Below are 27694 nucleotides of genomic sequence, written 5' to 3'. Positions count from 1 at the left end.
AAACATTATTATTACTGCTGTTATTTTAAGAAAGGGAAATTTGCAGGAGCATGATAGAGACCCATTTTTGGGGAATATTTGTAAATACTTTATCCTTGGATAAAACCAGGGAACGGTAGAGGATCAAAGATATTTCAAAGATGCAAAATGAATTTCTTTCTTCATAATGCTTCTTTCATTTCCAGTGTTGTTAGGATCTGAAAAAGTACTCTCAGTGATGACATACATAATTCAAAATTCTCTCTCTGGAGAGGGCAGAGCTTTTCCTCCTTTTAGGGCAGGGCAGGACAGGGCAGCTTTTTTTAGGCCAAGTGGAAGCATGCAGTCATATTGCGGCTGGAGGATTAGCTCTGGTGATTCCTCTGGAAGAATCAAAGGGGTACTTGACATATGTGCTTCCACTGAACTCGGAAAAAAATCAATTTGGTTTAAGTGCATATTCTTCAGAGTCAAATAGCACAGAAGACTGTAATGACAAACATCCCGAGAAAGGTCATCAGGATTCCCACTGAAAGCCAGGGTAACCAGATCCCTAGCAGGGTAGAGAAACACAAAATTGAACAGTGAGATAAGACAGGAGAAATTTCCAGTAAGACTGGCACAACTTGTTGAAATTCATATTCCATTAAAGAGTAGAAGAGATTACTTGGACTACACTGTTTAGGAGGAAAAAAAAAGGATTTGCAAAGTTTCCATTCGGTATAGAATTTTTAGCGACACAAAAATTCTTCTTGTAAATCATTTTACCCCCAACAAATTAAAAATTGATTTTCCAAGTAGACTATGTATCTCCCCATGTGGGAAGCCTGTTCATTAGGACAGAATGATCTCAGAGATAAAGTACAGTGGTTTGGTCTTATATTAAATTTCACCTCTCCTGGCCTGATATGTTCCTCACTTCCCATTTTCATGGTTTTTTTTTTTTTTTTTTGTCTTTCTGTCTTTTCTAGGGTGGCACCCACAGCATGTGGAGGTTCCCAGGCTAGGGGTCTAATCATAGCTGTAGCCGCTGGCCTACGCCATAGCCACAGCTACTCAGGATCTGAGCCATGTCTGTGATCTATACCAGAGCTCATGGCAATGCCAGATCCTTAACCCACTGAGCAAGTCCAGGGATCGAACCTGCAACCTCATGGTTCCTAGTCAGATTTGTTAACCACTGAGCCATAACGGGAACTCCACTTCCCATTTTCAAAGGTTCTGGAATCTGTTTCATCTGAGAGATTAAAAACCCACTGTACCAAAGAAGAAACTCCCAAGTCTTGATGTCCCTTTAATCTCTTGACTTGTCAGGTGCATTTCCTGGTTTGAATTTTCATGCATGCATTGATTTCATTTGTGGTTTGTGTAGTCTGGCTCCAAGGCTGTGGTACTGCATACATCTCTGTGGAGTGATCACTGTACACTTGGGCTGGCTGCAGGAGGTGAAGGCCTGTGAAAAGACAGCTGTACTCTGCCAAGCAGTGCCAGGTGATGTGGATCTGTGTCACCCTAGAGGAAGGGGAACCCTTTCTCTTTTCCACAAGGGTGCCATGTATCTAGCAAGTAGCCATAATCGTCTTAAGGTCTCCTGTTTTGAAGAATAGGAAGAAATGCTAGGGTCTAGAGTTCTAGAAGTGGCCAGATTCTTAGATAGTCTTAGTTGCTTAAGTCAACTACTCAGTTTGGTTTATCTGAGGGATTCAAAATTCGAATTTTAGGAAAGCCTGGGACCTCAATCTTTGGTATAAAACAGTGCTTGCTATAAAACTTCACTGTTCAGGGAGAGTCCAGAATTTGGGACTTTATTGAAATCCATCCATCCGTCCACTCGATCTATCTCTTCATTACCAAAGAGAGCTTTGACTGGGCAGGCAAGTGTTGTAAGTGAACGGCTCAGTGAGGGATTACAATCTAACAAGGCATGGTAGAGACTTGGCAAATCATGTGTTTCTCCATCTGTAGGGAGTGGCCACTACTCATCCGCTTGGGATTGTTGTTCTGCAGGAAAGCACACATGCAGGTTCTAATTTTTTCCAAAGGAGCTGGAACTCAAGATGTGAGATCTGATTTTTAAATATTGACAGCCAGTTCATATTTTTAAAAAAACACTGTGCTGACATTATGAGACTTGAACCCCTGTTGCTGCATACCAACGTGGGGAAAATGCGTTGGTCACATTAGGTGTGTGGGTGTCAGTTTGTGATCTCTGTCTCTATGGGATATATGTATGTCCTTAGAGGAGTGTCCAGCATTATCTTGCAGTTGAATGGGAAACTTCTCTACTTTCAGTGAGCTTTAAAGCAGAAGTATCATCTAACCATCCCTCTACCTTTTGGAGGAGAGGCTGGTTACATTACTTGGGTCATACAGAATAAACATCATTGGTGGTTGTTTAAAAAAAATAATTAACCCAACTGCTTTCTGATTGTCTAAAGCAAGTCTATCAGGACTTTTCATTGGGGTCCCCCCTGGGCCTACAAAGGCATTTAGGATTGGCAGTGAAAAAGGAGAGGGATGGGAATGAAACATTTTTATTTCTTGGGAATACAGCCGATCTGTATATATTGGTTTCAAGTGTAGGGATTTAAAGGCAAGCCACTTTAATCTACATTTCTAAGAAGTAATATGAAACGTCTTGACAGAAATGCCAGCTGTTTTAATGTCTAAGCACCAATGGTGCTCTGCCAAGTTGAAAGCACATTTAGGCAAATTTTAATCAAGCTGGCATCTCACAGAACTGGCACATGCATGGTTCATAAATTTTATCTTTTTGCTTGAGAAAAAAAATGACATTTCACTGATTACATGGCAGAAAATCTTTTAAGATTTTATGAAAGACTATTGGAATGAAACGTTACAAAATTCAATAACATTTAATAATATATTGAATGCTTTATATTTTATGTATTATTTTAATACAAATAATTTAATATTTTACAACACAGCTGATTATTTTTCCAGTGCCTTCTAAGGAAATTCTGTATTGGCCCATGTAATGCTAGACCAATGATGATAAATCACTCTGTGTCCCCAGCTTTGGGTTTTCCTCTCCTCTCCTTCCTCCACACAGCACAGCTGACAATTATCTTCTGAATTGAGCCTGGATTGGGTAACACATCCCATTGACAGAGTAAGAATTTAGGAAGTAGCTTAATAGGACACCCCAGTTAGGTGGTCTTTCTGAAAAGTTGGGTACATATTCCTCCTGGGTCAGTTGTATTGGCATGTGTGAGACTTGGATCCCTAATGAAAAGTGGGAACTCAGGAATTCTCTGCCCCAGATTTGAGGAATATTCCCATGCTTTCCTTGTAGAGCTGGCAGAACTAACATTCTATTAGGAGAGTTGAAAAGTTGGATTGATTTTGTTAGATTGTTGGGCTGATACTTTCATGTCTATATTTCATGTCGTTTTTCTGCTAAATTCCTCCAATAGCCTCTCATCGGATTTGGAATAAAATCCAAGGGCTTTTCCATAAGCTTCATGGCTCATCTTGAACTGGCCTCTCCCTTCTTCTTCCTTGTCTCCGTCTCATTAGGCCTTCTTTCTCTTCTTTAAATAGGTTAAGCTCTTTCTCATTTTAGGCTCCTTGTTGAACCTACCAGTCCCTCTTTCTGATGTCTCTTTGCTTAGAATATTTGGCTTCTTTTCACTTGGGCCTTGACTCAAATTTGACCTTGCTGGAAAGATTTTCTTTGGGGAGCCCACCTCTACCATCACTCCATCCTCTAACTCCATTTCATTTTCTTCATAGCACTTATTTGAACTAATATTATTTATTATTGCTCTCATTGATATATGTCTCATGAGAGCAAGACCTCCTCTACTATGCTTGATTGCTCTGTTTTCAGAATCTACGATGGCACCTAGTATGAAGTTACCACTCAAAGTGTTTGTTGATGGAACTACAATTTGTTTCCTTTCAGTGGCTTTACCTGCAACTACTCATTCTTGATTGGAATGTAGTATTATTATTTGGCAGGATTGGGGAGAACAGGGTCAGAGGGTGGTGAGGAAATGGGAAAATATGGGAATGGTGAAATTAGTGACATGATTTGAGCAGTGAATCACAAACATTGCTTTAAAACACAAAACAAGCAAGTATATAATACTTGAAAGTCAGACCCTAATATAACTTACAGTGGATATAGTTGTGTAAATCATGCATGTCAAAGCTTTATCCTCATAATTCTGTCAAGAAGAGGAAGGCTGATGAGATTTTTGCAGGGCATTAAATAAACCAAGTGGGCTTCAAGTTGGCTTTGAGCCTGTATGCATGGCTGAAAGTGCTTTTTCGATAGTAGAAGGAAAAAACACGCATTCAAGATGATAAGCTACCCATGATAGTGCCTACAGCTAGTGTCAGGTTTTTAAAAGAAATCTTCCTCCTACTACCCTGAAACTCTGTGATGAGTTTGTTTATGGATGGCTCCTCAGGGACCAAGGGCAACAAACCTAATCTTTTAAAATCAAACCAAAGTAAAATAATATTTCTTATCTCTACCCTAAGACATGTTGGGCAGATGTTCCATGAAGCTGATGAAATTTTAACTAATGTAGCGAATAGTCCACAGAGATTTAACTCTCATCAGTCATCGTCCTTTTTGTCACCATGCGGCAGAAAATATACAGTTCTGTTAAGTGCTATCTCTTGACAGAAAACTATGAAATATTAAGTGTAGCTGGAAATTCTCAGTTTTCCAAACAATGACTCATCTGACCCACCTTCAGGATCTGAAACAAAAGAAGGCAAAAAGGGTTTCTGTGGTTGAGAGACTTCTATCAACACCAGTCCATAGGAGCAGATCTCTAAATGTAATCTCATCTAGAACATGTATTGCTTTTCTGTGGGACATAAATTGCTTTCTTTCACCTCTATTTCCAGCGCCGATTACAGTCTTCTGCAGAGAGCAGACTTTTAAATTCTTGTGGAATTAACATATTAGAGTAAGGGGAACGATATGGGGAGATTAGAAGATGGTTTGGGATAGAGGTGAGCAAAATAAGAAACTGAGTTTTGGCCTTGATGTGGTCCTGGCTCACTGTTATGTTGTGGAAGCTTCAGTGTCCAGGAATTTTATTCACTTTATCGGTTGGGTTGGGATGAGATGTGCTGCTATAGCTGTCAGTGGGTTAAACAACAACAAAGATTTTGCTCTTACTCATGCTGTGTGTCCATTGTGGGTCAGCTGGGTACTCTGCTCATCATCATCATTCAGGAATATAGGTTGAGTGGGCAGCATCTCAAATATTACCCATGGCCATGCTTGAGGGGAAAGCAAGCTCTAAGGGGTCTCACCCTAAGTAGTTAAATGCTCTTGTACAGAAATGGCATGAGGCACCTCAACTCAAAAACTCACTGAATAATAGAACTCACTGTGCCTGGCTCCACCCAAACACAAGGGGGACAGAAAGCGTAGTTGTGAACAGAGCTAATGATTTTATTTATTATTTATCTTGTTTTTGGCACAGATTTATTGATTAGATTAGAGAGAGTAGGCTGGTTACCAGAGAATGTCTCATTTTCTTCTTTAAGAATTACCATTGAGTTATTAAATAATTATTTCACTCTTTAATATAATTTACATTATTGATTGATTAATTTTCACAGTACTTTGAGTAACTGATTATTGATTTACTGATCAGTGCATTAATTTTGGAATTCAGCCAACGTTTATGGAGCACATCTATGTGCTTGATCACTATGTTAAATACTACCTATGATGGCTTTGCTGAATTATCACTGAGTCATCACTCACTTAGGTGACCCCAGAGGTGGATACAGGCAGAGAAATTTCTTGTGAGGCTTACCTACTTCGTAGGGTCTTGGTGAGCATTTAAGATCCTGTTTTCAAGGTGCCTAGGGCTGTCAGAAGTGATGCTGATTATAATGTTACAACTTGACTTGGATTTTATAGTTCATTTCCTAAAATAATTTTTATTCAACTGGTAATTCAACTGAGCAGTGCTCACTTGACCATTTGTCATGAGGTCAGGACTGCCTCTTGAAGCTCTTCCTTCATTCATTCTCCGATTGTGGCCAGCAAGTTGGGACACTTAAATAGGATTCACTTCTGATGATAATGAGAGCATAAATGCCAGCTATATGTGTAGTAGTTCCTGGAAGAAGACTCAATGACTCAGCACTGTCTGTGGGAGATGATTACTGTGGAGTCAGGTATAATGTTAGATATGGATGAAGGCACTTACATTTGAGCTTAATTGGATGTAAACTCTTAAATTCTACCTTCTACTCTCTGGTCCTTTAGCTGCCACAGGGATTCCCTTCTGTTGATGAAATTCTGAACGTTTTCTCCTTAGTAAATAGCAGATGCGTGCTTGGTGATAAGTTCATTTTGTGCCATTGCATGTTGAACGGCAGGTCTTCTGCATGTGGGCTGTGGGTTATGTCCTTTGTGCCCTCCCTTAGCAGTTTTCAGAAAAATTGGAATTCAGCTGAGTGTGAAAATTCTCTCTTTGCGGTTTCCTCCGATTAATGCCATCAAGTAAGGCTGACTGGGTGTGGTTTCCCATCTGCATGCATCTGAATTTGGGGCTTCTGGCCAATGCTTGGCTGCTTTGTCTGAGGAAAAAATGGGTAAGAGAATGTTGTTGGCATATGACTACAAAAGCCATGTTTATGTTGCCTGATTTTCATGTTGGCAGTCATAGCTGCCCTCTAATTTTCTTCTCACCCCTGTTCCCAGATCACAGATAGAAACTACTGCTAGAGGAGACTTGGTCCTTTAGCAACAAACCACATCTACATTAGCCCCTACATGGATGTTCCATTCACCTACCTGTCCTTAAATTAACAAAAAGCATTTACAAGAGTGGAGAGGGTATATATGAGGAAGAAGAATGTCTTGTTAGATTAGAAAACAATGTGACTAGAAACATGGGAGAAATGTATGGTGTGTATACACACACATTTTGATGGGCAAAAAGGACAAGGGTGATTGTTTACCAAATGATCCTGTAATGTTAGTTTATAGATAATGAGCACAAGAATAGCTCTGGGAAATGTGAGCTGGATTGCTATAAACACCAGATGATACATTATTAGATGTGTTTTACTAAAAGAGGTGTCTTTGCCAAAAGGTTCTGAGCTAATATTTTAGGAAGTCTTTAGGGAACAGGTAATTTTCCTTTTTGTTGCCATTAGAGTTGAATAGAAATAAGAAGTCTCAGCCTTTAATTAATTTTGTCCACATCTTTGCAGGGGAAAATCAGCTACTACTATATCCATATAAGACCCACCTATGGGTCAATACATCTTATTTTTACTACAATATTCTGTTTAGGCTGTGTTCTCTGAAATCTCAGTATGAAACAGTATTTTTCCTTACATATGTATATTTTGTAATTCAACCCCCCCTAATGAAATACCACATATGTCCTTATTTTAACACTTAGTGTGGAAGCCACATGAAAGCAGAGGTTGTACCTTCATTCTGGTAATCCTCACAAACTATCTGCCCAACTGGTGTCTTTTGTTTGATTGAATGAATGAAGACAGACCTGAGATTCTCAATAGGAAGAGAACAGAAGCTCTTTCTTTTTGGTCTTCTGCATGGGGAAATTACCTAAATATCACATATGATACCATCACACACATCTTCTTTATCAGTGTTTTGACTTTATTTCTTGTTTACTTATATTCAGGACAAAAACATATATAGTCATTTCTTGTAATATTACCAAACTGAACTTAAATGAAACCTTACATTAAATAATGTACAAAATTAACTATGTTTAGCTGACAAAGGGATTTGGTATTTTGCTTGGATAAATTTGAGGTTGTTCTGGAAGGCTCAGGCCTTAGAATGGCAGGTCTGTGTCACCATGGTGTTGAAAGAGATGGATGGCTATCATGTAAATTGTCTATTGAATGCACCATGCCAACAACAATGCTTGGTACCACCCAGGTACTCTATCAGAATAAGATATTTTTTGCTCAAGTTAATATAGCATAATGTGTCTGATACAATCAGGCAAAACATAATCATTTATCATTGCCTCTGCCAGTTGCTCAGGCTAAGAGAACCAAAAGCCAAATCCAATCATCAAAAAGAGAACTAGATAAGCAAAAGGCAAAAGGATGAGGGAAAAATCCATCCAGGAATCTATGTTTTGCTTGATTTTGTTTCTCATTCTCTGGAAATCAGTAGTGTGGGAACCTCTTCCTATCTCTGTGGCTATAGGGCCACTCATTCCTGAATCCTCCCACGTGTGACCCTCTCAGTCACTGGGACGCGGACAAAGGACCATCACAATGTAGCAGAGTAGTAAAATGTGTTGGCTTTATTAGCAAACTGCTGGGTTCAGACCCCCGTCCTACCAGTTAGCCAGGAAATTACTAAAGCCTCCGTGTCCTAGTTTTTTGATCTCTAAAATGGAGAAAGTAATAAAGATATTGTTTCACAAAGTTATTGTGAAGATTAAATGAGTTAATACATGTTTATCCCTTAGCACACTGCTGTTATAAATAATGGCAGGATCAGGAAAAATCAATATAAATGGTCAGTGGAGATGTGAAATGTGTGCCATTGGCCACCTGGGTTCAGTACACAAGGGTGGATCAGGAACAAAAGTTGAAGAAAAATGTATTGTTATTATTAATTATATTGTTACGGTCACTACTGATGTTTTTACCAAGGATATGTAAAAAAATATTTCTATATGCGCCATGCATACTACTCCACATAAATGAATATCCAAAGCTCTCAATTCCTAGGGCTTGAGTTTTTCATGTTTTGTTCTCATCTCAACTTTGCTGAGAGGTGGCAGTATTGAAAAGACAGGAGTCTGGTCAAAATGCCAAGTGGAAAGACACATAAAATTTTACTCTTTGAAATGTAATTGCTTTGGCATAAAAAATAAGAATCAAGCTTTAGTCTCAGGATGATAGCATTTTTTAATGAATTGAAATTGCGGCTAATAGAAAATTGAATATAAATATTAGTGAATATGGAAAGAAGCCGTAGCATGGATTATTCATTATAGGTGTTTAAAGAGCAATAGAGAATTTTTTTTAAACAAAGACAACACAAAAATAAGCCAGACTGTTTAAAAATGAATTCACTGCACAGCTTGATTCTGCATTCATAAATATAATGTTTTTTTTTTTTTTTAATTTCATAGCAGAGGTATATGAGAAGAGCTATACTGATATAAATTGTGGTCTGAGGGGCAGGGCCTGTGGGAGGTGAATTATTGGGACTCCATCTAACCCAGGCGATGACTCCCCTGCCTCTGATTTCAGCTAATCCATTCTTTTTTGTATTGCTGAAGCTCATCTGTTTTCTGCTGCCCTGTCCTTGTCCTCTCTGCCTGTTTTCTGCTGGGACCAAAACTCTTTCCTTTCTTCTAGTTGCTGTATTTTTTTTTATCAAACTCATTTTTCCCGCTTACCTTTGAATTTCTGACATTGGTGCTTATGACTGTGTTGTTGGATGTGAGTGGTCAGTGCCACAGCTCCGTGTGAGATGAATATCACTGTAATGGAGCTCACAAAGGTCCAGCCAGCATGGCCAGATGTTAGACATCAACATGTTAGTTTCCTTGTTTCTTGTCTTTCCAAGCCATGGAGTTCCTGGTGATGAACACTTTAAATCAAACAAGTCTAATGAATGCAAAATTAAATGCATTTAGTGTGAGGTTTCAACGACATCAGTATCATTTATACAGTCATCCATCATTATTCATTCTTGCATTCAATAATGCATATTCCTGTAGTAAGTGATGAGAGACTAAAGTGGGGGAGAAAGACAGAAAACTAGCACTTTCTCAAAAGGAAGGTAGAAGTTAGAAGAAGGAAAAGGCATGGCAAATGGCTTCAAGAGGATATTTCTAAATCATAGGTATATCCAGAGTAAAAATGTTCAGGAAAATTATTTGTTTGAACACAAATATGCAAATTATAACATTGCTATTTGAATTTCTCAAAATTCATAAATTATACAAAAATATGAACTGTAGCTGAAAGCAGTCCAAATAAATATGCAAGGAATAAGAAAAACAGCAAGTGAAGGAAAGCACTGACAATCTTTACTAGGCATAAGGCTAAATGTTCATCTTGATAATAAAGTGTTCAGGCTAATTACTGGGCTTGTTCAATAAGCAAAGCCAGAGAGAACATACTAATTACTCTGTCTTGTTGGTGAGAACACTGTTAATATTAATGGGAATGCAATGCTCAGGATCTTGGGGATTGGAAAAAGGGAAGCTCCAGATCTTTGAGACTGACCTGTGGTTCTTAGGTCTGCTGACCAGGGCATTAGAGGCTCCCTGGGGTTTTCCTGCCTCTTGGGGTCCTAAGACCCCTTCCTGAGGCTTCTCTCCATACCGATAATTTGAGGGAAGGTGGAGGTGGGAAGCTAGACTTGATTTTTGAATTCTTCTGAATTGAGAACCAGGTTAGAAGTAGGGATAAATGCAAGGATAAGTAGTGGCTTAAAAGGTGTTTCGTGGCCTGGGACACTTCTTTGTCTTTGCACTGGTTCAAAGAGATGAGGAGCCAACATGAATTCTGAGGAGGAGTTAAGGTGCTAATGATTTTTTGGCTACTGGGGCCTATGGCCCTCTGTCACGAGGCTCTGGGGAGAATGGGTTGTCATCATCTAGCTAATCCAGCTGTGCAGCCAGACAGCCTTGCCGGTACTGTCCGGATTTGCCCATGAATATCATAGTACAGGTCTAATGTGCAATGAGATACATTTGAAAGGTGCAGGGGGCCCCACAGCATCCTTCCTTGGGTTTTTGTCTCCAGTCTATAGTCCCTTGGACTTATTTTTTTTATAGGATTATCAAAAGTGCAGTTGTGGCATTATAATTTGTTGCTTTTGTGTCCTTTAGTTGTGGTAAAAAATAAAACCAGATATAAATAATAACAAAGAAAAAGCTTTCAGGAAATATATAAATTATATCTGTTATATAATATGGAGTTTCCATAATTCTATCCTGTATTAGTAAGAGTTTGCTGTGGGAATAGGAATCACAGTGGACAGCCCTTACCACCAGGGCTGTCCTTCTGCATGATTTATTGCAAAAGCGGTTGCATAGGAGAGTAGATTTTGCCCAATGGGCAGACTCATCAGTGACCAAACTTGTTTTTCCCCAGTGATTGCAAAAGGACAGATTTAGTACCAGGCATATTTATTTCAGTGTCCAACTGAATCAAATGAGTGTCTTGCACCATTCTTTTCAAAGACATCTTAGCAATGGTCTGAAAACCAATTCACAGTATTTAATAGTGTGCCTGAGTATTTTCTGTAATACAGTTTGACCCATGCATGAATTTCTGTTTACTTTGCACTACTCTGTTTGCTACTTTGGAAGAAAAGTGGTCAATGCTACTTAAATGATGTTTCTCAAATAGTGTAACTGGTGTGCTAATTCAGGCATGCCTACTTTGTCTCACTTGTGTTATGGACAATTTAACTCTAATTATAACTAAATTCCAGGGTTGGTTTGGAACACTTATTATACACGTGTCACTTCATTTAGAGATACTCATGTTTGTATATGTATTCTCGTATTAGATATAAAGGTTCTTGGGAACATATATATTTTTTTACAGAGCTTCGCGGAACACTTATCGTGATCATTGCTGTCATTCATAAACATTTGTGCAATGACTGCTTGTCTATGGTTTAGTAAACAGTACTATGAAAAATGGGATAGTTTAGCTGCTATATTGGTGAAATTGAAGCTGATGAAAATTGAAGACCTGGATAACTCTTTCTCAGCAAAGGCTATTTACTGCCTGGGCTATGATACTACTGTGTACGTACCAGGTATTTAATATGTTCTTAGTAAAATGATAAGAGTACATTTATTCTGTGGTAGAAATGGTGGATTGTCTCTTGGTATTGATTCCAAGCCCCTCTTGAGTATATTTTTTCATCTGGAAAATGCTATAAAGTTAGAAAACAGCCTGTGACTTCCTTGGAGATAAGGTGGTGAATAGCCATGGTAGTGTTTTGTTGCTTTGTTCTTAGCATGGGACCAAGTCCCGGGGCCCAGTTACTAGCTGTGTGAGTGTCATGAGGCAGGGTGTTGGGTTTCAGTTGTGCTGGTGAAGAACATAGCAGGCCCTGTATGATTTGGAAGCAGACAACAGTAGCAGCTGGGTTAGCAGCTTCCTGACTGAGTAGCACCTGGATCATATTGATTTCATGATCCAGATGCCTTCCTTTTAGAGTTTATTTCCTAATTGTGGTGAAGCACTGCACTTACGGAACTGGCAGCATTCCACAGTGGCAGGTAGCTAATCACAGAAGAGGTTGTGGTTCTTCTGGTGGCCCAGCTCTGTGGTGTGGCTTGGGAACTATTTCTGAAAGCTCAGCTTTATATGTCTTTCTTCAGTCTTGCCTGGTGATTTTATAAGTCATTTAATTATCTGTATAACATGTTTTTCTTCTGGAAATAGCTAGGGAGATTCTGTCCTCTTTAACTTTACAATGACCTTTATCCCACTGGGCCATGGGACTTTCTCCAAAATTGTCCAGGGTCAATTCATTCGCCATTATATTATTTTGTGAAAAATTGTGGAAGTACCACTAGAAATAATCACAAACATAATTGGGTCTTTTTTTCTAGCCCATTGCAGAATGTTTACACATACCTCATATTTTCCCCGTAATTGATGAGTCACAGTAATATCCCCAGGCCCATTAACTTGACTTATAAAATGTCCCTTGAACTGTACTTTGAAGCCCTACAAAATTGAGCTGTTTGAGCTAGAAAAGCAGAAGCAGGCAAAAGTACAGAATCTCCACAGGAAATGTTTTGCCTCCAGGGTCCTGTCATTCAAACTAGGCATTGAAAATACCAATATTCTAGCGGATGTCTAAGGCTGCTTATTTCTGTGGGTTAAGGCACAATGCTAATCAGAGGCCAAACGGGTGAGTGCTGTCTCCAGGTGAGCCATTTAGTTTCACTCTCTTTTATTGCCTCAGCCTTCACTCTTTTGCAGGACTTTTTTGCCCTGCTTTTTCATACTGCCCACCTTTGAGACGAGGGAGAGAGGAAGGTGGCAAAAAAATACTTTCTCAAGATGCTTTAGTGATGATGGGTCAGTAGCATTACTTTCATACTCAAGGGACTGTACTTTCCACTTAGACTCCAGAGAGAGGAGACAAATGCTATCTGTTCAGGAATTGTGAGCCTTGCTAACCTGGACAGGCAGGCAAAAGAGGAAGTTCCCTATCTTGCCTTGGGAGAGAATTTTTATCCTCAGTGAAAATGGCATGTATTGATTAAGGTGAAAGAGTGATAGAAAAATTTTGACCATATAAGAGAATTTAATTCACAACAGAATAGGAGTTTAAAAAGGAAAAAAGGATTGGTTGGAGCAAAGATGGCTGAGGGAAAGAGAGACTATACCACTTAATACAGATTCCTTTCAAATGGTGATTTAAACACACAAAGGTTTGATCTCTCATGTTAAGAGAAGTCTGGAAGTAGGCAGTCTGGGGCTGGCATGGCAATTCTAGAGCATCATCATGAGCCCAATTTCCTTCCTTTTCTGTTATCTATTTTCTAAACGCATGGCTTCCATTCTCAAAGTCAACTCAGGATCCAAAGTAGCTGCTGGAGTTCTAGACATCATTTCCACCTTCCGGCTAGCAGGAAGGGTAGAAAGCTTCTCCTTCTCAGAGGCTCTTGCACCTAGTCGGCCAGAATTTAGTCACATGACCTCACTTAGCTGCAAGAGAGGCTGGGGAATTGAGTCTTGTGGTCAAGCAGTAATATACTAGCTAAAAACTGGAATTCTGTTACTAAAGAAGAAGAAGAAAGTGGACATTTGGAAGGCAAGTCCTGATCTCTACCACAGAGGCTTGAGCCAGACAGAGCTCAGATACTATGCTGTTGTTGACTGTGGCTGTTTGGCTTTGAGCAAAGGCCCTTTTCTCTCCCACTGCAAATGGAGTTTTTAACCTTTACTTCAGGGTCATCCAAGAAGCTGAGATGGTTTTTAGCGAAGACTGCCCAGAATGGTCTAGTGCACACACAGCCATGTGAGACGGGCAGTGGCACCTTAGATCCTTTTGTCTGCCTGTTGTAGAGTTGAATTGGTTGAAAATAATAAGTATAGATGGGATTTTTTTTGGCACACTGCCTATGACCCTAGTCTGATTAATGCCCTCAGACAAATGCTTTCAGGGGCTGCAGTTCTGGAAAGATTCTAAGAGGAATCAGAGCAGGAAGCTTTTTGAGGTCATAGTCATGGGCAAGTATATCAAGATGTTTTTAGAACCATAGAATCTCAAACCTGAATGAAGACAAAAAGCCTAAATTATGATGTATTCTTTGTTTCAAATAGTTTAAGAAAAAAGACCAACTTTTGAAAATTAGTTTGTTTCATATATATTTGAAGAAATGAGGCCATTTGGCAACATCCATCCTGCATTCCTTCATGGTGACAATCCTTAGCAATTCCTGGGGCCAAAGGGTAATGGCCCTCATTAGATGGGGCCATCCATCCAACCATATAGTTTTGATATCTTATGTCTGCCCCACTTTTTTACTCATTCTTGTGACCTACTGGGAACCAGTAAGCATCTATGCTTATACCCCTTGCCAGGGATGGCTTAGGAGGTAGACTATGCCTGGGATTGAGCTCAGGGGTTGGGTATTGCTGGTCTCAGTCACTGTCTGAATGGGAGGCATGAGTAGAGGATTCTTGGCTTGGAGAGATGGGGCAGGATATAAGTGGAAGCTGGGGTTCTACAAAGAAAGGGCCTGACCAGGTGGGTGCAAAGGCTCACCCATAATGTGGACTTGAGGAGGGATTCACCTGTGGGAAGAACAGACACATCTCTGCACTTCAGGGTAACTGCTCTCAGGATCTGACTGGATGGGTTTGAACCAAAGTCATGGTTTACAAAGCTAGAGCCAGGATGTGACTGTGGATTGTAGCCAGGTTTTTCCATTACAGGTGGAGTGAGCTCCCAGGGTGCTTTAAGTGATAACTAGCCAGTGTAATAAACAGATGGTTCCTTACCATCTCCAGGAATGATTTTGTAACCTACTGTGGAGGCTTATCTGAGTGGTTCACAACCTAACCCCACCTTCCAACTGGCTGGCAATCTGTTCGTTGATATCCTTATCTGAATGTCTGTGGGAGCATAAAATTTTTTTAAAAAGGGATATGCACAACTGCTTCCCAAGCCACCCTTTCCCCAACATAGTGCTATACAGTCTTGTATATTTTCCTAAAATTTTACTTGGAAGCCACTTTAACGTACAAAAAATAAAGAAGAAAGAACCCTCAAAAAGCTGTAGGGTTCCAATATTTCTTATTTATGAAAAGAGACATCAGGATCCTTCAAACAATGCTGTACTGAATGATTTGAGGAAACAATGTTGTCATCATTTGAAGCTTTTGTTTAGAGACCACGTTGATAAATTTCAGAAGGCACTCGCTTGTCTTCTCCCAGCTGTAGTCAGTCATGCGATTGGTATTTGCATCCTTGGACTTTGGCTTGAAATGAAATCTTTTAGCTCTGCTTTAGATAGTAAATGTCAACAGTTTAAAGTGGCATGATGCTGATCTCTAAATCTGCCCTACAGCTGAATGCTGCAAATAGGAAGAAAGGAAAAGAAAAACTATTCGCTACCTTGTGAAACACGTGTGATTTTCAATTTGATTCTCCTTAGATGTGAGATCTGTAATTGTGAGTTCTAATTTTATTCATTCTGACTGGGAAAGCCTCAACATTTTAATTAGCACTGGTGACAGAAATTACATCAGTTTTATTTCAGTTCTTTGAGTTTTCATTTTCCTTAGCTGTATTCAACTGAAATGAAAACATCCAGGCAAGGGTTCCCTCACCTTAATTAAGGTTAATTTTTCTAGCACTTGAAATCAGATGCATTCAGTGGCTGAGACACACTGTGTTGGGCCACAACCTGTATGTGAGAAAAATAACAATTTGCTTTTCACTCAGTGTTCCCACTAGTATTTATCCTGGCTGTATCCTAATGAATTCAACTTTTTCCTGTTGTGCTGTGCTCCAGTCCACACCCTACCCACTTAATTTTAAATTTACTTTGCAGTATTAGGTTTTATTTTATTAATTCCCATATAGTTTGGAAAACTGTTCCCTTAAAGATACCCTTTCATGTCTCTGTTACAATTAATGCCACTTGGAACATTTTTTCTAATGGTTTCTAAATTTGAATCTTAGCAAAATTGAATTAGAGATTGTGTTTTCAGAGCACAGTCATGTATAGGATTTCTTTCCAGGTCTTATCTAATATTAGGACAATAAGGCTGAGATTTACATTGTCTATTTCATATTTTTTATGTCTTTAAAATGTCAGTTATAAAACAGACAAGCTGGAGGAAAAAAAAGAAAAATACCCTAAAGTTCCATGAAGGTCATTGCATTGGAAGTTGAATTTTAAGAAATTAGACTTAACATCGCTACATGAAAATTTTCATCTCTAATGCATATATAACAATCTCATCAAGAAGAGTGTCATAGGTCACTTAGGCTATTTCTAAGCTGTTTCCTACTAAGACTAATGCTGAATACTTTTGTGTAGGAACCATTTACATATTTAAGCTTTTTTTAAAAATTGGAATTTCAGAGGTAGATTTACTGGCTCAAGGGATATATTTTATTGAACATTGTGATTCAGGAGCACATAATACTCTACCTGGCTTTTGTTCTGTGTTGGGAGCATCAGATGAGAAGTTGGGAGGAGAAAACAGAAAAGCAGGAAGGAATAATTAGAATTGTTAGAGTTTTGCTACCCAGGTCTTGCCTGTTAGCTGAAATGGATTTGTTGGCAAAAGGGGAGACTGTTTGAACCAACTTATCCCACATCTGTGTTTTCCCTTTGGTCCTGATGGCCAAGAGACAATACCAAGCCTTCTGAGGTTTTATCGAGACACGTCAAATTAACAAACTCTTGAGAATTTACTGTGTACTTTGTAGGACACATGGGGCTATCCCTCAGCAAAGTAGGTGGGGCAGAAGTCTGGGGCCTGCCCACCTACTCTGAAAGGCAGTTATTAATTTTTTGGGCTGATTATGATTATACCAACATGGGTAGAAAACAAGCAAGGAGGGAACACTGGGTTCAGATGACAGTTCTTGGGAGGTCTTGGGTCAGGCTGAGTTTTCCCTCTGCAATCTGGCATCTCTATGGCTTTGGTCTTCTTTCCTCTGTTCTACTTGTTCCTAGGATGGATACTGAAGTATTCAATGTACACAGAATTATTCCCTGGAGTTTATGAATTCTTGAGTTCTAAGAAATGGCAGAGGCTAAAATAAGTAATGTTTTAAATTTTTTAAGTGATTAAAAAACAAAAGTCAATGATTGTGACATATGAAAATTATATTAAATTTAAATTTCAGTGTTCATATAAAAAGTTGTATTGGAATGCAAAAAAAAATAGTAATGGAGTGGATAAGTGAGAGTACATTTTCTTGTTTGTGTGTGTGTAAGTGTCTGTGTGTGTGTTGTGTGTGTGTGTGTGTGTTGGAGAATCTAAGAAGATTTTTGACATTAAAAAGCAGCTTTCATACTTGTGAAGGTTGAGAACCATACTGTGAGTGGAGGAGGAGGAAGAGATGGTACTTTGTGGCTCTCATAGCTCTTGGGATTTGTGGGACCACACAGATGTGTTAATTCTTCTCCAAACACAGTTGGCCATCTGCAGTGGGCTTTGTGTTAGGTCCTCAAGGTAGACTGATGCTGCCAGGCTAGCTACTGGCTTCAGGAGTGCACCAAGCTCTCTAGATTTGTGCTTTCCCATTGATTTTGGTGTCTGAGCATCTCCCTTTCTTCTTATCTAACTCATGTATCCCTTTAAACATTTCACAGGATTTTAACCAGCATACTTTGCTGTTTTTCACTCAAACTAGTGCTATCAATATTGCTTTAGGAGCAGGTGTCCTTTCCAATATGGCTGGACATGAAATATTCAGTCCAATATCTACATGGCAGTCAGGGTGATCTTTTAAGATATAAGTCAGTTCACATCAGGGCCCTGCCTAAAACCTTTCTGGTCTGTCATTGCTCTTGGATTAAAAAGCAAAATTCCTTATCATCATCTGTAAATGTCTACATGATCCAGCTCCTACTGATTTCATGTCTTCTACTCTCCTCCTCCTGCTCATTGACTTCCAACCTCACTGGCCCTGTCTCTGTTTCTTGAACTAGCGAAGCTCTTTCCTGCAGGGGGCCTTTGAGCTAGCTGTTCCCTGTTTCTGGCAGCTTTGGACACGCTGATTCTTGGCATCATTCGGGTCACAGGTCAACTGCCCTCCTAAGAAAGACCTTTGGTGACCACACTCTGAAAGTAGCATGCTTTGCCCCCACCCAGTCACTGTCCCTTCACCCTCTCTGTCTGCCTGAAATAATTTTGACTGGCAATTTGTTTATATGCTTACAATTCAGAATATTTGTTCTATGGAAACAGGGACCACCTTTTAGTTCATTGCTTCAAGCCCAGGACTAGGACACTGCCAAAAAAATGCATGTTTGTGGAATAAGTTAATGAATTTAATAATTAGTCTACATCGTGTCATTCCTGAAGTTGTTAGAATAGCATTATTGAAATTTTATTGGTAAGGGAAACTGGGATATAGAGAAATGGGAGGGATATTAATTAGCATTAAAAGACAATGCTTTATTAAGACTCATTAAAATCATAGGGTGTTAGAACACAAAAGCATATTTGTCTCCTCTAGCTCAGTGTCTTTTATCATATAGATGTGAAAATTAATACCCTGAGCTTCTGGGGATGGCTCAGTTCTCACAGTTAGTGGTAGAGGGGACCAGGCCATATACCTCCTGATTCCTATCTCATGAGTGTTGCTTAATATCTCACTGTGAGCCATGGCTACTATCTGGTGCATTGGCCACAGCAATGAAGATTAGAGTAGCAATTTGCCCTACATTTTGCAAAACCATGGGAAATGGATTGAACAATTTTCCTGTCATTTCTTAAAGAGGCAGTAAATCATGATACTTTAAGGAATTATGAACAGCATTTGGATACTTTTCTAAAATTTGGCAAGGTGAATATAGAGAGAAAACTGTAGCTTTCCTCTCAGCCTTTTGCTCTCTGAATGTCAACAGATTACTTTCTTCAGCTGGTGTTAGAATGTCATGAGCAGCAATGTCCACATTGCTGGACGTTTTCTGTGCTATTAGAGTCACTCAACACCAAGGAGGCTATTTTAGATGAATTTTCCTTAGAAAGGGCAGTAGGAATAAGACAAATGAGAAAGATGATTCATCATTACTGCTATCTTCATGAAAATGAGAAAATCCATTCTGGCAAATTCAAGAATCTATTACAAACTTAAACATGTTGCATATGTATTTTTTATTTCTTCATACTTATAAGATTTTAAAAGCCTTGGAAGAAAAGGAAAAGTGATAAAACAATAGTCTTAAGTTCTTAATTAAACTAATAGGTTTATATTTTACTCAGTGACTGTGAGATTGATTGTTTTGGTAAAGAAAACAAGTTTTTTAAGAGACAATGTATATATGTCTTTGACTTCAGTGACTTTTATAAATACAGAAATTTGGATTATTCTGAAAAACAACTTGGCAATATTTTTCAAGATTTTGAACATATTTACTCTGTTGGCTCAGTAATGGAACATTTAGAAATTTATCCTGTCTTAAGCATCTAGCCTAGAGAAAATCTAAAATTAAGTCATTTTTGCAAAAAGATATTCATAACAATATTGCTTATAAAAAAAGTTGGACATTACTTAGTATTCAAATATAGGTATAATTTGTGACAGACCCTTTTGATATATTTTATGCAACTATTTAAAAAATTGAATATTAAAATTTTTTTAAGTGATAGAGAAATTGAACACAAAGCTACATATAGAATATAATCTCAACTGTTAAAAAGCACAAAAATTGAAAGAAGCTGAACTATCAAAGCAGTTATCTTTAGGATTTGAATAATAATAACTTTTTTCTTTGTATTTTCCCTTTTTCTACCATATGCCTATATTAACCATCAGAAAATCAAATGATTTTGTAGCAAATGAATATAATGAATGAAGTATATAAAAATGTGATTAGAATTATGCAAAATCCTTTACAGAGGAATATATACATATTTTGTTGCCTAAATAGCTCCTCTTAAACAGAAAATCTTTGGCCAGAAATTAGGACAAATTAAAATTGAATAAATTAATGTTTGTGTGTGTTTAAACTGTTTATATCTTGTTGTTTTTGCCAGGAAACTGAGTTGATGGGGGCTGGAACAATTTTTACATAAAGATTCAACTAGATAGAGAGTTCCCATTGTGTCTCATCAGTAATGAACCCCACTAATATCCACGAGGATGTGGGTTTGATCCCTGGCCTCACTCTGTGGGTTAAGGATCTCATGTTGCTGTGAGCTGCCATGTAGGTTAAAGATGTGGCTTGGGTCTGGCACTGCTGTTCCTGTGGCGTAAGCTGGCAGCTGCAGCTCCCATTGAACCCCTAGCCTGGGCACTTCCATATGCCATGGGTTCAGTCCTAAAAAGACAACAACAACAACAAGGTAGGTTAGAAGATAGAGTACAAGAGAAATATTTTCTAGAAAAAGTACTTGGTGGAGAATCAGAAGGACTTTGTGGGTTCTTCAGTGTAGTCACATAAATATCTTAGCCCAATTTACTATTGATATAACATTTTGCCCTGCAAGAGATTGGTACCTAATTCAGGAAGGTCATGACATACTCCCTTTGTAACAGTAAATTTAAAATGGCCAGGAAAAATTAAGAGTCAAAACTAGTGAATGGGGATCTCTATTGTTAATGATTTAAGTATAAACTGAGATTCCCCAAGCAAAGTACACAGTCCAAAACAACCTCCTGGCCATGTTCTTTTGGGGAAGACTGGCGGCAAGATGGTAGGTATGTGGGGGATTGTTGTTCACGAAGTAGAGGAAGAGAGGCGTCCCTTCGTATTCTTCTAACCATCGTACTTTTATATTGTTTCATTAAGAAATGACAATATTATGCAGCAGCCAGGAGCATTGGCTTCAGAATCAATTTTGCCTATTTCTAACTATGTAATCTTGGGCAAGCCACCTTCTTGATATTTTTCATCTGTAAAATGAAAACAATAATGGTCCAGAAAAGAAAAAAATAAACCTTAAGTGTTTGAACCAGGATGAGGGAAGAGATGAGAAACCAAATGAGGTCACTAAACAATTCAAATATCAGCAATAGCAGGGAGCATTTAGGAGCCCTGGTCTGGAGGACAGTCTTCTGCGGACAGTGTTTGCTAAATCCAAGGGTTGAGGTCACCTGGAGGAGGCTGCAATTATGTTGAAACTGGAGGCATAAAGGGGACCCTTTTGCTGTCGGTGACTCTGCCTGAGGCACAGAGAGAAGTGAGAAATACTGTGGCTCTTCCGCCCTCCACTCCTGTAGCCAAAGAGCTAGAAGCCAGCTCTCAGGCTGCATAAGCTTCTCTGCGATACAGAACAGAGTGGGGAAGGGCAGGAATGGGTCTAAAACAGGCACCAATGCCCACCCCAAAGAGTAGCTGTGAGGATCCTGTCAGATATTGTGTCTGCAGCATTTAGAATTGTGCCTGGCATACACATGCCCAGTAAACAGTACCGTTATCATCATCCTTGATGCCATTTGCAGAGTGACACCATGTCTTTGTGAATATATTTTACACATAGAGTGCCAAGCAGTTATTTCTGGTATAGTTTCCTCCTTCCTAGCCTCTTCCACGGACAGGGTGCTAGTCATTTCTGTGTTTTCAGTGTCTGGTCAGGCACAGGTGTTTCACGGGCCTTCTTTAGTCTCCTGTTCCAATTTGCCCTGTGCTGAGCTCAAGAGAGTGACAAAACCTTGCTCATAGCCAACCAGAACTGAGCCATCCACAGTTAGTTCCCAAGAATCCAGGCCATTTTGAGAGCATGATAAGCATTCACAATCCTTTGGACAGATCCTTGCATATTAACTTTAAAAATCAGGGATGGACTGTGAGTTGAGGGTTAGTAAATGCAAACTATTGGATTTGGAATGGATAAGCAGTGAGGTCCTACTGTATAGCACAGGGAACTCTATACCCACTCACTTGTGATGGAACATGATGGAAGATAATATGAGAAAAAGAATATATATAACTGGGTCACTTTGCCGTACAGCAGAAATTGACAGAACATTGTAAATCAACTATAATAAAATTAAAAAAAGAAATCATCGCAACAAAAATAATAAAATTATTTCACTCTCAAAAAAATACACTTACTTCCATTTCAAAAAGCATTATTAAAAAATTAATGATTTTCATACTTATGGCTTGAGTTTGGCTGTATCCTGCAAAACTGAAATAATACATATTTATCTATATATTTTTGGTGTTTGCCATACCTTGACATTAAAATTAATGAAATTAAGGGAGTCAAAAGCTTCTTTAACAGGCCCACTGGGAAGAATCACAGAGCTGCTTCCTTGAAGCATAGACATGAACTTAAAAAAAAAAAAAAATCCATCCAGATAAATTGTGAGGCTTTGTCAAACTGTGCTCTTGAGTTGCTCTCCATTTGAAAACACGGTATTTGTTGTATCATTTTGCTAAATCTGGGGAATTTCTCTCCTGAGAGATTTTTATCAGTATGAAAAATAGCAGCTTTTCTGGGTTTTAAAGTATTGTTAGTCTTTTCACATTGCCTTTCCAATTATACTAATTCTCAAAAAGAACATTTATTGATCTCGAGGAGTTAAGGGTTATATGGTTTTTGCCAGTGTGATTTTTCTTCTTTAAGATGAGCTCTCAAATAAGTGATAATAAAAGATACTATAGCCATCAGTTTCTGAGTGCTTTCTCCATGTCACTTACTGCTCACTTTGGGCTCATTCTGTCATTTTAATGTGATATCAGGACAGAAAATGTCCTCATGAGGCAAGTGTCCATATTAAAGATTGAGAAACTGAGGTTCAGAAATTACAAATCTCCAAATTCACATTGCCAAGCTGCCAGATTCATCCTCTCAGGTGCCAGGTGGCAATGTTAACACATTAATGGAAATGTAAAGCAATAAAGCAGAAAGAGATAGCGAAAGGAGTCAGTGGAAAACAAAGTGCTCGAGGACCTCAGAATTACGGATTACTACAATGTCAAAGCAGGAAATGAACCTAAAGAACACTAAGCTCAGCTTCCTCTTTTGACCGCTAAGGAAACTGATTCCAGGAAAAGAAAGACACTTTTTGATGAAGACAACTAACCCTCAAGAATCAAGTCTTGCTTATTTCTTTTGCCTTCCAGGAACACAGAGTTATGACCATATCCCACGCTGTTCACAAGCAGCAATGAGCATGATATTGGCCCTTTACTGTGTTCCAAAAGAAGCAGACATTTTCTTATGGGTTGAAAATGTATTGATTGCATTTGCTTTGTGTGTTAGACTCAGGAAAACAGGCATCTAAGAGAAGTTAAGACTAGTGGGATCCGTGAGTGGCTGCCTGGTGCTCTTCTCTGCCTCTTGGTTCATCCTGATCAGACGTTGGTGCGAGGTAAAATGCTAATTGATGGGTCTGTGTCTGCGTGGAGCGTTACTGTTATCTTCCCTGAATGTTTCAAGCCAGTGCCTACTTCCGAGTTTCACATATTTTCATCTGGCACTGCCCTCTTTTGGGTTAGCTTTGTCCTTGTCTCTCGGCATTCTTTCTTTAGATGAGATGATGCTCTTATAGAGGCAAGACAATTGCAACACATTGGTTTTGCTTAAATGGTCTGGGTATGGGGTCTTCTCTCCATTTTTAGTATTAACAAGGTGGCAAAGATGGAAGTTGCTGTGTTTGGAGTCTTTAAAAATTTAGTTCCTTTAAGGATCTTTCAGAAATTGTAACCCCGATGTCCATTTTTGTGTCATGATACTGGCGGGGGTAGGGGTGGCGGGTACAGACAGAGGTGAGGCATAGGGTGGAAGCAATGTGTGTGTCATGAGAACCCTGAGCCTGGAGGGAATCACAATGACAGGAACTCTTCCTCACTTTTGTAGCTTCACTTTGGCTGCAGAGTGTCCTTCAAAATGCAGCTGCAGTGACTTCTGGGAAAGGGGATGACCATGATCACGGTGGTATGGATGGAAAACAGAAGGGCATCAGGAGGGACCAGGCCCTAGAGATGGGAGGCCCGCAGGCCAGCCCAGCTCAGGGAAAATGCCCTGGGGTAGATCACTTGACTGCTGTAAGCTCAGTTGACTCTCCTGTAATACAATAAGAATTCAATGATATTTGTGGCTCTAGAATTTTATGATTTTTAGTGGTTTTTTTTTTTTTTTTTTTTTTTTTTTTAAGCCTGATCATAATTTCAGCAGAAAAAAATAAAGGCATTTTTTCCATTAGAGCAGTTTCAAGATTGTTGCTCTGACCCACTAGATGGTCAATCACAATGTAATGGGAACCTGACTTCCCCTCTGCTTTGCCTTTCTTTTGGCCAGCATGGCACGTTATGGTGGACTTGTGAGAAAAAAACGGCTCTCCAGAGAGTGCTTTCACATTTACTTACTAACAGGCTGTTAACAGAAATCCAGGATAAAAAGCCATGCAAGTGCATAAGACTGAAAAATATTCTTTCTTCTTGCTCCTATATTCAGAAGAATGAGGGCTGATATTCATGTTCATGCCCCTTTCTGAGGACAGACCCTTGTCCAAATTTTTATCATTTGTTTTTGTACCTAATTGGGTGCCCCAACTCTTCTCTGAACTTTGTGACTTTTTCGTTACACTTCTTATCTGGAACCTTCATAAAACTTCACTTAAAAAGTCACCTTCCTCTGCATATTTCATTTGGGCAGAGCCTGAACTTGGCTGCAAATGAGGCTATCTTTGAGATACCTGTTTGCTCTTTGTAAGAAAACATGATGTAACTGTTTTATGAAAGCACATAATGGGGCTGTGTTCTGTTCTCTTCCTCCTCAATAACGCAGGCAGGAAAGAAGGCTATTATGATTTCCTGGAGAGGTGGGAGGATTAAAGCCTCCCCATGTGCTAGTTATGGCTGAAAGAAGAAACTATTGTGTAAGGGAACGTCTGAGACGCGAGATAAAATTCCCATTATAACCTCTTTAAGTATTTCTTCATTCAAGTGGGGTTGGGGAGATTATCGCCTCCACGGATGTAATACCTTTCTTCCTGAGCCGAGTGAAATGTGCAGTTTCTTTCCCCTAGATTAGAAAAAATAATAGGATGCTCTATACTGTCTTTCATTTAGTTTGTCAAACAAATAATAATTCAGACACTTTTGTTTAGCTTATGTCATGTCGTGTCAGAAAAAGCTATACATGGGGATTCCCTGAGCATAGCACTGAGGGCCTGAATCCCTGTCTGGCTTTCTTCAGAGAGCTCACTGGCAGATTCACTGTTGCTCTGTGCCAGCTCTTAGGCAGTTCCAAAGCCACATGCACACTGATACAATCTTTGATGTTTTGGGCTGGTTTATAATTGTTATGTTGAGGTTTGGTTCAAGGCCTTTAGGGCAAGGAATCTCCTATGAGCTGAAATAAAAAGGTCTGATTGGGAAGACATTGGATCCTGCCAAGTGAAAGTGGCACATTTCCAACTGCACATGTTGAGTTGAGCTGCCTTGGAACTCATGCAGGCAGAACACGGACATGCATTAGGCAGCTCGTTGTGGAGGGCCTGTGCTGAGCATAAGTGGGGATTGAAAGACAGATGACTACCGTGGAATATCAATCTTCCAAAAGCACGAACCAAATAGAAAGACAAGCCAAAGATGCACAAAGAGTATCATTTACTCTAAATGTGACCTCTTATACATGAGATGGTACAAAACCCACAGAATTGGAGAAGAAATTTTCTTCCTAGCTGGAGAGTCAGGGTTAGAAATATCATAGAGGCTCTGGTTACTAATGGTGCTAAAGTGAACAGACTTACTTTGACAAGTCTAGTTTTTTGACTGCTCAGATTCAACCCCCTTCCATGCGTGTTTGGGTAGTTGTCTGTCAGTACAACCTTGGAGGAAGACTCTTCTTACCTCTCTCTGCCTCTGACAACAATATATTAGGTATAGTCATGTGACCCAGACTTGGTCAGTTGGGTTCTCCTGCTGGGACTGACTCAGGAGCAAGGGGATTAGTGTTAAGGGATGATTAGAATTGACTCATTGTGTCAGTGGGGATGTGCATTGGTTTTCAGTGGCAGCGGTAGCAGTAACCTGGTCATTATTTCTGCTATAGGATGGTTCTTGTGATTATTAATTCTTGGCATTCAGAGAGCGCTGGGTTTTTTGAGTATATCCATTTTCTGTATTTGTTGCTTTAGCCTCTCACTGCTTCTACAAACTCAGTATGTACCCTTCCAGTAGACTTTGTTTTTTCTGCTCCAGCTAGCTAGTCAGATTCTTTTAAGCAAGAATTCTAACAGTACCTGAATGGCAAGGGCTTTTGTCATCTGTCCTAACTCACCTGTCCAGCTTACCATTTGCTGCTTCTCTTTGGGTACTTGTTCTTCTTTGAGTAGTATACATTTATTTTCTACTTTTTAAAGTTAGGTTTATTGAGATGTTACTTACAGTAAAATTCATTCATTTTGGTGTATGCCTCTATACATTTTGACAAATGTATACAGTCATGTTAATATTACCAGAATCGAGATATTAGAGCAGTTTGATCATCCCTAAAATCCCCTTGTAATTCCTTTTAGCCGACATCTCTTCCCATTCCTAGCTCCTGGAAACCACTGATCTATGAAGTTATATTTTAAGCAGTTAGCATAGTGCCACAACTTCCTAGAACAATGTTAATCACCTTGGAAAGAGAACATAAGTGGATAGTAGATCTTCACCTTGGTAGAGAATTACCAGAATTATCAAGTGAAAACAGCATATAGTTATACAAAAAGTTATTCATGGTTTATATGAAATTCTGATTTAACTGGGCATTCTGTATTTTCTCTGGAAACTGTCTCTTAGATGGGTATGGTCAATGTGGGAACTGTTGAAGTTAAGTGTGAAAAATTAGCCAACAGAGGAGGATGTAAAGGGAAGGACAATGCAAGAAAAAAAGGTCATGGTTCATCAACAACATAACTCATCATTAAGACATTTGAGGACAACCTAAAAGTTGTCGAGAGAATGAGATTTTTGAATGAAACAATTCACTTACTTGTACATGAATGATACGTGAAAGACTGCTTTGAAGACCAAGGTTCTTAGTGTTCCAGTTTGTAAACCAATGTAAGATTCTATCAAGCAGCTTGCTGCCAAGCTGTGCTGTGGAGAAGTGCAACTCAGGAAGTCATTAAGCGCTCTGAAATAGGTAAACTGTGTGTTATGGAAAGGGTAAAGTGTATGTGAGGCTTCTGCCCTTTAGAAAATGAACTGTTCCTGAGTTATCAAAGAGAGTTTAGTGCTTGCCATTTCTCAGGATGACCGTGTAGCAAATTTTATAGTAAAATATTTTTCTGATTCAAGTTGACAATAATTAAAATGACTAGCCACTGTGTATGTTTCCATTATTGGAACAGAAGGGCTTGCAAACGAAGCCAAAGAAAGATGTTTTCAAGTAGGTTCTTCTTACTCTACATTAAAGAATCAACTATTTTAAAAGACTTCTGGCAAGTCCATTGTTTATACTACAGATGAGTCTTACCTTTCTCTTCTAAAACAAACTTGGCAGGACAGTTACTTGGAAACAAGTTGTTGGTGTTGGGTCTGAGTGGTAATGCCTCATGTCTGTGCAT

General features: G+C 39.1%; 1 protein-coding gene and 1 non-coding gene across 8 annotated transcripts in view; one reads left to right on the top strand and one right to left on the bottom strand.

The window, feature by feature from the left end:
- Nucleotides 1–27694, top strand: part of PDE4D (phosphodiesterase 4D) — a 1509235-nt gene that overhangs the window by 144370 nt on the left and 1337171 nt on the right. The window lies entirely within an intron of this gene.
- Nucleotides 11136–11221, bottom strand: MIR9800 (microRNA 9800). The gene has a single exon (NR_128482.1). It is a non-coding gene; the product is annotated as a microRNA 9800 (primary transcript).

Source organism: Sus scrofa, chromosome 16 (genome assembly GCF_000003025.6).
Source record: "Sus scrofa isolate TJ Tabasco breed Duroc chromosome 16, Sscrofa11.1, whole genome shotgun sequence".
NCBI lineage: Eukaryota > Metazoa > Chordata > Mammalia > Artiodactyla > Suidae > Sus > Sus scrofa.
The sequence above is the reverse complement of the archived record's forward strand: the minus strand, read 5'-3'. Positions and strand labels throughout refer to the sequence as shown.